The sequence below is a fragment of the Oncorhynchus gorbuscha genome, unplaced genomic scaffold (genome assembly GCF_021184085.1).
Source record: "Oncorhynchus gorbuscha isolate QuinsamMale2020 ecotype Even-year unplaced genomic scaffold, OgorEven_v1.0 Un_scaffold_2848, whole genome shotgun sequence".
In the NCBI taxonomy this organism is placed as follows: Eukaryota; Metazoa; Chordata; class Actinopteri; order Salmoniformes; family Salmonidae; genus Oncorhynchus; species Oncorhynchus gorbuscha.
Window position 1 is genome coordinate 31612 of NW_025747247.1, and position 11499 is coordinate 43110.

General features: G+C 42.6%; 1 non-coding gene across 1 annotated transcript; it reads left to right on the forward strand.

Moving 5' to 3' along the window:
* Positions 1 to 5968: 5968 nt before the first annotated feature.
* Positions 5969 to 6041, forward strand: trnaa-agc. The gene has a single exon. It is a non-coding gene; the product is annotated as a tRNA-Ala (tRNA).
* The last annotated feature ends 5458 nt before the right edge of the window (positions 6042 to 11499 follow it).

Consider the following 11499-nt stretch of genomic DNA (forward strand, 5'->3'; position numbering starts at 1 on the left):
AGGGATTTGGCAGTGCGGTCATTGAGATTTCATACTTCTTGTTGGAGGCGCAGGGGGATTAGCTCAAATGGTAGAGCGCTCGCTTAGCATGTGAGAGGTAGCGGGATCGATGCCTGCATCCTCCAACTATTTAGTTTGGTTCAATCAGCACACATTGTTGTTGTAGCTCTGGATACTAACCCAACAATACAACTATTTCCACCACTGGGCTTACTGCAGTCACTACTTCAACCTTTACTGAACTACCATGAAAAATACTTTTAGACAGCTGAAGCAAGCATACTTTTTAAAAAAGTATCCTTTCTTATGGACGAGGGATTTGGCAGTGCGGTCATTGAGATTTCATACTTCTTGTTGGAGGCAGGGGGATTAGCTCAAATGGTAGAGCGCTCGCTTAGCATGTGAGAGGTAGCGGGATCGATGCCTGCATCCTCCAACTATTTAGTTTGGTTCAATCAGCACACATTGTTGTTGTAGCTCTGGATACTAACCCAACAATACAACTATTTCCACCACTGGGCTTACTGCAGTCACTACTTCAACCTTTACTGAACTACCATGAAAAATACTTTTAGACAGCTGAAGCAAGCATACTTTTTAAAAAGTATCCTTTCTTATGGACGAGGGATTTGGCAGTGCGGTCATTGAGATTTCATACTTCTTGTTGGAGGCGCAGGGGGATTAGCTCAAATGGTAGAGCGCTTGCTTAGCATGTGAGAGGTAGCGGGATCGATGCCTGCATCCTCCAACTATTTAGTTTGGTTCAATCAGCACACATTGTTGTTGTAGCTCTGGATACTAACCCAACAATACAACTATTTCCACCACTGGGCTTACTGCAGTCACTACTTCAACCTTTACTGAACTACCATGAAAAATACTTTTAGACAGCTGAAGCAAGCATACTTTTTAAAAAGTATCCTTTCTTATGGACGAGGGATTTGGCAGTGCGGTCATTGAGATTTCATACTTCTTGTTGGAGGCGCAGGGGGATTAGCTCAAATGGTAGAGCGCTTGCTTAGCATGTGAGAGGTAGCGGGATCGATGCCTGCATCCTCCAACTATTTAGTTTGGTTCAATCAGCACACATTGTTGTTGTAGCTCTGGATACTAACCCAACAATACAACTATTTCCACCACTGGGCTTACTGCAGTCACTACTTCAACCTTTACTGAACTACCATGAAAAATACTTTTAGACAGCTGAAGCAAGCATACTTTTTAAAAAGTATCCTTTCTTATGGACGAGGGATTTGGCAGTGCGGTCATTGAGATTTCATACTTCTTGTTGGAGGCACAGGGGGATTAGCTCAAATGGTAGAGCGCTTGCTTAGCATGTGAGAGGTAGCGGGATCGATGCCTGCATCCTCCAACTATTTAGTTTGGTTCAATCAGCACACATTGTTGTTGTAGCTCTGGATACTAACCCAACAATACAACTATTTCCACCACTGGGCTTACTGCAGTCACTACTTCAACCTTTACTGAACTACCATGAAAAATACTTTTAGACAGCTGAAGCAAGCATACTTTTTAAAAAAAGTATCCTTTCTTATGGACGAGGGATTTGGCAGTGCGGTCATTGAGATTTCATACTTCTTGTTGAGGCAGGGGGATTAGCTCAAATGGTAGAGCGCTTGCTTAGCATGTGAGAGGTAGCGGGATCGATGCCTGCATCCTCCAACTATTTAGTTTGGTTCAATCAGCACACATTGTTGTTGTAGCTCTGGATACTAACCCAACAATACAACTATTTCCACCACTGGGCTTACTGCAGTCACTACTTCAACCTTTACTGAACTACCATGAAAAATACTTTTAGACAGCTGAAGCAAGCATACTTTAAAAAAAGTATCCTTTCTTATGGACGAGGGATTTGTCAGTGCGGTCATTGAGATTTCATACTTCTTGTTGAAGGAACAGGGGGATTAGCTCAAATGGTAGAGCGCTTGCTTAGCATGTGAGAGGTAGCGGGATCGATGCCTGCATCCTCCAACTATTTAGTTTGGTTCAATCAGCACACATTGTTGTTGTAGCTCTGGATACTAACCCAACAATACAACTATTTCCACCACTGGGCTTACTGCAGTCACTACTTCAACCTTTACTGAACTACCATGAAAAATACTTTTAGACAGCTGAAGCAAGCATACTTTTTAAAAAGTATCCTTTCTTATGGACGAGGGATTTGGCAGTGCGGTCATTGAGATTTCATACTTCTTGTTGGAGGCGCAGGGGGATTAGCTCAAATGGTAGAGTGCTTGCTTAGCATGTGAGAGGTAGCGGGATCGATGCCTGCATCCTCCAACTATTTAGTTTGGTTCAATCAGCACACATTGTTGTTGTAGCTCTGGATACTAACCCAACAATACAACTATTTCCACCACTGGGCTTACTGCAGTCACTACTTCAACCTTTACTGAACTACCATGAAAAATACTTTTAGACAGCTGAAGCAAGCATACTTTTTAAAAATATCCTTTCTTATGGACGAGGGATTTGGCAGTGCGGTCATTGAGATTTCATACTTCTTGTTGGAGGCACAGGGGGATTAGCTCAAATGGTAGAGCGCTTGCTTAGCATGTGAGAGGTAGCGGGATCGATGCCTGCATCCTCCAACTATTTAGTTTGGTTCAATCAGCACACATTGTTGTTGTAGCTCTGGATACTAACCCAACAATACAACTATTTCCACCACTGGGCTTACTGCAGTCACTACTTCAACCTTTACTGAACTACCATGAAAAATACTTTTAGACAGCTGAAGCAAGCATACTTTTTAAAAAGTATCCTTTCTTATGGACGAGGGATTTGGCAGTGCGGTCATTGAGATTTCATACTTCTTGTTGGAGGAACAGGGGATTAGCTCAAATGGTAGAGCGCTTGCTTAGCATGTGAGAGGTAGCGGGATCGATGCCTGCATCCTCCAACTATTTAGTTTGGTTCAATCAGCACACATTGTTGTTGTAGCTCTGGATACTAACCCAACAATACAACTATTTCCACCACTGGGCTTACTGCAGTCACTACTTCAACCTTTACTGAACTACCATGAAAAATACTTTTAGACAGCTGAAGCAAGCATACTTTTTAAAAAAGTATCCTTTCTTATGGACGAGGGATTTGGCAGTGCGGTCATTGAGATTTCATACTTCTTGTTGGAGGTGCAGGGGATTAGCTCAAATGGTAGAGCGCTTGCTTAGCATGTGAGAGGTAGCGGGATCGATGCCTGCATCCTCCAACTATTTAGTTTGGTTCAATCAGCACACATTGTTGTTGTAGCTCTGGATACTAACCCAACAATACAACTATTTCCACCACTGGGCTTACTGCAGTCACTACTTCAACCTTTACTGAACTACCATGAAAAATACTTTTAGACAGCTGAAGCAAGCATACTTTTAAAAAGTATCCTTTCTTATGGACGAGGGATTTGGCAGTGCGGTCATTGAGATTTCATACTTCTTGTTGGAGGCACAGGGGGATTAGCTCAAATGGTAGAGCGCTTGCTTAGCATGTGAGAGGTAGCGGGATCGATGCCTGCATCCTCCAACTATTTAGTTTGGTTCAATCAGCACACATTGTTGTTGTAGCTCTGGATACTAACCCAACAATACAACTATTTCCACCACTGGGCTTACTGCAGTCACTACTTCAACCTTTACTGAACTACCATGAAAAATACTTTTAGACAGCTGAAGCAAGCATACTTTTTAAAAAGTATCCTTTCTTATGGACGAGGGATTTGGCAGTGCGGTCATTGAGATTTCATACTTCTTGTTGGAGGCACAGGGGGATTAGCTCAAATGGTAGAGCGCTTGCTTAGCATGTGAGAGGTAGCGGGATCGATGCCTGCATCCTCCAACTATTTAGTTTGGTTCAATCAGCACACATTGTTGTTGTAGCTCTGGATACTAACCCAACAATACAACTATTTCCACCACTGGGCTTACTGCAGTCACTACTTCAACCTTTACTGAACTACCATGAAAAATACTTTTAGACAGCTGAAGCAAGCATACTTTTTAAAAAGTATCCTTTCTTATGGACGAGGGATTTGGCAGTGCGGTCATTGAGATTTCATACTTCTTGTTGGAGGCAGGGGGATTAGCTCAAATGGTAGAGCGCTCGCTTAGCATGTGAGAGGTAGCGGGATCGATGCCTGCATCCTCCAACTATTTAGTTTGGTTCAATCAGCACACATTGTTGTTGTAGCTCTGGATACTAACCCAACAATACAACTATTTCCACCACTGGGCTTACTGCAGTCACTACTTCAACCTTTACTGAACTACCATGAAAAATACTTTTAGACAGCTGAAGCAAGCATACTTTTTAAAAAGTATCCTTTCTTATGGACGAGGGATTTGGCAGTGCGGTCATTGAGATTTCATACTTCTTGTTGGAGGCGCAGGGGGATTAGCTCAAATGGTAGAGCGCTTGCTTAGCATGTGAGAGGTAGCGGGATCGATGCCTGCATCCTCCAACTATTTAGTTTGGTTCAATCAGCACACATTGTTGTTGTAGCTCTGGATACTAACCCAACAATACAACTATTTCCACCACTGGGCTTACTGCAGTCACTACTTCAACCTTTACTGAACTACCATGAAAAATACTTTTAGACAGCTGAAGCAAGCATACTTTTTAAAAAGTATCCTTTCTTATGGACGAGGGATTTGGCAGTGCGGTCATTGAGATTTCATACTTCTTGTTGGAGGCGCAGGGGGATTAGCTCAAATGGTAGAGCGCTTGCTTAGCATGTGAGAGGTAGCGGGATCGATGCCTGCATCCTCCAACTATTTAGTTTGGTTCAATCAGCACACATTGTTGTTGTAGCTCTGGATACTAACCCAACAATACAACTATTTCCACCACTGGGCTTACTGCAGTCACTACTTCAACCTTTACTGAACTACCATGAAAAATACTTTTAGACAGCTGAAGCAAGCATACTTTTTAAAAAGTATCCTTTCTTATGGACGAGGGATTTGGCAGTGCGGTCATTGAGATTTCATACTTCTTGTTGGAGGCAGGGGGATTAGCTCAAATGGTAGAGCGCTTGCTTAGCATGTGAGAGGTAGCGGGATCGATGCCTGCATCCTCCAACTATTTAGTTTGGTTCAATCAGCACACATTGTTGTTGTAGCTCTGGATACTAACCCAACAATACAACTATTTCCACCACTGGGCTTACTGCAGTCACTACTTCAACCTTTACTGAACTACCATGAAAAATACTTTTAGACAGCTGAAGCAAGCATACTTTTTAAAAAGTATCCTTTCTTATGGACGAGGGATTTGGCAGTGCGGTCATTGAGATTTCATACTTCTTGTTGGAGGTGCAGGGGATTAGCTCAAATGGTAGAGCGCTCGCTTAGCATGTGAGAGGTAGCGGGATCGATGCCTGCATCCTCCAACTATTTAGTTTGGTTCAATCAGCACACATTGTTGTTGTAGCTCTGGATACTAACCCAACAATACAACTATTTCCACCACTGGGCTTACTGCAGTCACTACTTCAACCTTTACTGAACTACCATGAAAAATACTTTTAGACAGCTGAAGCAAGCATACTTTTAAAAAGTATCCTTTCTTATGGACGAGGGATTTGGCAGTGCGGTCATTGAGATTTCATACTTCTTGTTGGAGGCGCAGGGGGATTAGCTCAAATGGTAGAGCGCTTGCTTAGCATGTGAGAGGTAGCGGGATCGATGCCTGCATCCTCCAACTATTTAGTTTGGTTCAATCAGCACACATTGTTGTTGTAGCTCTGGATACTAACCCAACAATACAACTATTTCCACCACTGGGCTTACTGCAGTCACTACTTCAACCTTTACTGAACTACCATGAAAAATACTTTTAGACAGCTGAAGCAAGCATACTTTTTAAAAAGTATCCTTTCTTATGGACGAGGGATTTGGCAGTGCGGTCATTGAGATTTTATACTTCTGTTGGAGGCGCAGGGGGATTAGCTCAAATGGTAGAGCGCTTGCTTAGCATGCGAGAGGTAGCGGGATCGATGCCCGCATCCTCCAACTATTTAGTTTGGTTCAATCAGCACACATTGTTGTTGTAGCTCTGGATACTAACCCAACAATACAACTATTTCCACCACTGGGCTTACTGCAGTCACTACTTCAACCTTTACTGAACTACCATGAAAAATACTTTTAGACAGCTGAAGCAAGCATACTTTTTAAAAAGTATCCTTTCTTATGGACGAGGGATTTGGCAGTGCGGTCATTGAGATTTCATACTTCTTGTTGGAGGAACAGGGGGATTAGCTCAAATGGTAGAGCGCTCGCTTAGCATGTGAGAGGTAGCGGGATCGATGCCTGTCCTCCAACTATTTAGTTTGGTTCAATCAGCACACATTGTTGTTGTAGCTCTGGATACTAACCCAACAATACAACTATTTCCACCACTGGGCTTACTGCAGTCACTACTTCAACCTTTACTGAACTACCATGAAAAATACTTTTAGACAGCTGAAGCAAGCATACTTTTTAAAAAAGTATCCTTTCTTATGGACGAGGGATTTGGCAGTGCGGTCATTGAGATTTCATACTTCTTGTTGGAGGCACAGGGGGATTAGCTCAAATGGTAGAGCGCTTGCTTAGCATGTGAGAGGTAGCGGGATCGATGCCTGCATCCTCCAACTATTTAGTTTGGTTCAATCAGCACACATTGTTGTTGTAGCTCTGGATACTAACCCAACAATACAACTATTTCCACCACTGGGCTTACTGCAGTCACTACTTCAACCTTTACTGAACTACCATGAAAAATACTTTTAGACAGCTGAAGCAAGCATACTTTTTAAAAAGTATCCTTTCTTATGGACGAGGGATTTGGCAGTGCGGTCATTGAGATTTCATACTTCTTGTTGGAGGCGCAGGGGGATTAGCTCAAATGGTAGAGCGCTTGCTTAGCATGTGAGAGGTAGCGGGATCGATGCCTGCATCCTCCAACTATTTAGTTTGGTTCAATCAGCACACATTGTTGTTGTAGCTCTGGATACTAACCCAACAATACAACTATTTCCACCACTGGGCTTACTGCAGTCACTACTTCAACCTTTACTGAACTACCATGAAAAATACTTTTAGACAGCTGAAGCAAGCATACTTTTTAAAAAGTATCCTTTCTTATGGACGAGGGATTTGTCAGTGCGGTCATTGAGATTTCATAGTTCTTGCTGGAGGAACAGGGGGATTAGCTCAAATGGTAGAGCGCTTGCTTAGCATGTGAGAGGTAGCGGGATCGATGCCTGCATCCTCCAACTATTTAGTTTGGTTCAATCATTGTTGTTGTAGCTCTGGATACTAACCCAACAATACAACTATTTCCACCACTGGGCTTACTGCAGTCACTACTTCAACCTTTACTGAACTACCATGAAAAATACTTTTAGACAGCTGAAGCAAGCATACTTTTTAAAAAGTATCCTTTCTTATGGACGAGGGATTTGGCAGTGCGGTCATTGAGATTTCATACTTCTTGTTGGAGGCGCAGGGGATTAGCTCAAATGGTAGAGCGCTTGCTTAGCATGCGAGAGGTAGCGGGATCGATGCCTGCATCCTCCAACTATTTAGTTTGGTTCAATCAGCACACATTGTTGTTGTAGCTCTGGATACTAACCCAACAATACAACTATTTCCACCACTGGGCTTACTGCAGTCACTACTTCAACCTTTACTGAACTACCATGAAAAATACTTTTAGACAGCTGAAGCAAGCATACTTTTTAAAAAGTATCCTTTCTTATGGACGAGGGATTTGGCAGTGCGGTCATTGAGATTTCATACTTCTTGTTGGAGCACAGGGGGATTAGCTCAAATGGTAGAGCACTTGCTTAGCATGACAGAGGTAGCGGAATTGATGCCCGCATCCTCCAACTATTTAGTTTGGTTCAATCAGCACACATTGTTGTTGTAGCTCTGGATACTAACTCAACAATACAACTATTTCCACCACTGGGCTTACTGCAGTCACTACTTCAACCTTTACTGAACTACCATGAAAAATACTTTTAGACAGCTGAAGCAAGCATACTTTTTAAAAAGTATCCTTTCTTATGGACGAGGGATTTGGCAGTGCGGTCATTGAGATTTCATACTTCTTGTTGGAGGCACAGGGGGATTAGCTCAAATGGTAGAGTGCTTGCTTAGCATGTGAGAGGTAGTGGGATCGATGCCTGCATCCTCCAACTATTTAGTTTGGTTCAATCAGCACACATTGTTGTTGTAGCTCTGGATACTAACCCAACAATACAACTATTTCCACCACTGGGCTTACTGCAGTCACTACTTCAACCTTTACTGAACTACCATGAAAAATACTTTTAGACAGCTGAAGCAAGCATACTTTTTAAAAAGTATCCTTTCTTATGGACGAGGGATTTGGCAGTGCGGTCATTGAGATTTCATACTTCTTGTTGGAGGCACAGGGGGATTAGCTCAAATGGTAGAGCGCTTGCTTAGCATGTGAGAGGTAGCGGGATCGATGCCTGCATCCTCCAACTATTTAGTTTGGTTCAATCAGCACACATTGTTGTTGTAGCTCTGGATACTAACCCAACAATACAACTATTTCCACCACTGGGCTTACTGCAGTCACTACTTCAACCTTTACTGAACTACCATGAAAAATACTTTTAGACAGCTGAAGCAAGCATACTTTTTAAAAAAGTATCCTTTCTTATGGACGAGGGATTTGGCAGTGCGGTCATTGAGATTTCATACTTCTTGTTGGAGGCTGCAGGGGGATTAGCTCAAATGGTAGAGCGCTTGCTTAGCATGTGAGAGGTAGCGGGATCGATGCCTGCATCCTCCAACTATTTAGTTTGGTTCAATCAGCACACATTGTTGTTGTAGCTCTGGATACTAACCCAACAATACAACTATTTCCACCACTGGGCTTACTGCAGTCACTACTTCAACCTTTACTGAACTACCATGAAAAATACTTTTAGACAGCTGAAGCAAGCATACTTTTTAAAAAGTATCCTTTCTTATGGACGAGGGATTTGGCAGTGCGGTCATTGAGATTTCATACTTCTTGTTGGAGGCGCAGGGGGATTAGCTCAAATGGTAGAGCGCTTGCTTAGCATGTGAGAGGTAGCGGGATCGATGCCTGCATCCTCCAACTATTTAGTTTGGTTCAATCAGCACACATTGTTGTTGTAGCTCTGGATACTAACCCAACAATACAACTATTTCCACCACTGGGCTTACTGCAGTCACTACTTCAACCTTTACTGAACTACCATGAAAAATACTTTTAGACAGCTGAAGCAAGCATACTTTTTAAAAAGTATCCTTTCTTATGGACGAGGGATTTGGCAGTGCGGTCATTGAGATTTCATACTTCTTGTTGGAGGCGCAGGGGGATTAGCTCAAATGGTAGAGCGCTTGCTTAGCATGTGAGAGGTAGCGGGATCGATGCCTGCATCCTCCAACTATTTAGTTTGGTTCAATCAGCACACATTGTTGTTGTAGCTCTGGATACTAACCCAACAATACAACTATTTCCACCACTGGGCTTACTGCAGTCACTACTTCAACCTTTACTGAACTACCATGAAAAATACTTTTAGACAGCTGAAGCAAGCATACTTTTTAAAAAGTATCCTTTCTTATGGACGAGGGATTTGGCAGTGCGGTCATTGAGATTTCATACTTCTTGTTGGAGGAACAGGGGGATTAGCTCAAATGGTAGAGCGCTCGCTTAGCATGTGAGAGGTAGCGGGATCGATGCCTGCATCCTCCAACTATTTAGTTTGGTTCAATCAGCACACATTGTTGTTGTAGCTCTGGATACTAACCCAACAATACAACTATTTCCACCACTGGGCTTACTGCAGTCACTACTTCAACCTTTACTGAACTACCATGAAAAATACTTTTAGACAGCTGAAGCAAGCATACTTTTTAAAAAAATTATCCTTTCTTATGGACGAGGGATTTGGCAGTGCGGTCATTGAGATTTCATACTTCTTGTTGGAGGCGCAGGGGGATTAGCTCAAATGGTAGAGCGCTCGCTTAGCATGTGAGAGGTAGCGGGATCGATGCCTGCATCCTCCAACTATTTAGTTTGGTTCAATCAGCACACATTGTTGTTGTAGCTCTGGATACTAACCCAACAATACAACTATTTCCACCACTGGGCTTACTGCAGTCACTACTTCAACCTTTACTGAACTACCATGAAAAATACTTTTAGACAGCTGAAGCAAGCATACTTTTAAAAAGTATCCTTTCTTATGGACGAGGGATTTGGCAGTGCGGTCATTGAGATTTCATACTTCTTGTTGGAGGCAACAGGGGATTAGCTCAAATGGTAGAGTGCTTGCTTAGCATGTGAGAGGTAGCGGGATCGATGCCTGCATCCTCCAACTATTTAGTTTGGTTCAATCAGCACACATTGTTGTTGTAGCTCTGGATACTAACCCAACAATACAACTATTTCCACCACTGGGCTTACTGCAGTCACTACTTCAACCTTTACTGAACTACCATGAAAAATACTTTTAGACAGCTGAAGCAAGCATACTTTTTAAAAAAGTATCCTTTCTTATGGACGAGGGATTTGGCAGTGCGGTCATTGAGATTTCATACTTCTTGTTGGAGGCGCAGGGGGATTAGCTCAAATGGTAGAGCGCTTGCTTAGCATGTGAGAGGTAGCGGGATCGATGCCTGCATCCTCCAACTATTTAGTTTGGTTCAATCAGCACACATTGTTGTTGTAGCTCTGGATACTAACCCAACAATACAACTATTTCCACCACTGGGCTTACTGCAGTCACTACTTCAACCTTTACTGAACTACCATGAAAAATACTTTTAGACAGCTGAAGCAAGCATACTTTTTAAAAAAAAAATATCCTTTCTTATGGACGAGGGATTTGGCAGTGCGGTCATTGAGATTTCATACTTCTTGTTGGAGGCACAGGGGGATTAGCTCAAATGGTAGAGCGCTTGCTTAGCATGTGAGAGGTAGCGGGATCGATGCCTGCATCCTCCAACTATTTAGTTTGGTTCAATCAGCACACATTGTTGTTGTAGCTCTGGATACTAACCCAACAATACAACTATTTCCACCACTGGGCTTACTGCAGTCACTACTTCAACCTTTACTGAACTACCATGAAAAATACTTTTAGACAGCTGAAGCAAGCATACTTTTTAAAAAGTATCCTTTCTTATGGACGAGGGATTTGGCAGTGCGGTCATTGAGATTTCATACTTCTTGTTGGAGGCACAGGGGGATTAGCTCAAATGGTAGAGCGCTTGCTTAGCATGTGAGAGGTAGCGGGATCGATGCCTGCATCCTCCAACTATTTAGTTTGGTTCAATCAGCACACATTGTTGTTGTAGCTCTGGATACTAACCCAACAATACAACTATTTCCACCACTTGGCATACTGCAGTCACTACTTCAACCTTTACTGAACTACCATGAAAAATACTTTTAGACAGCTGAAGCAAGCAT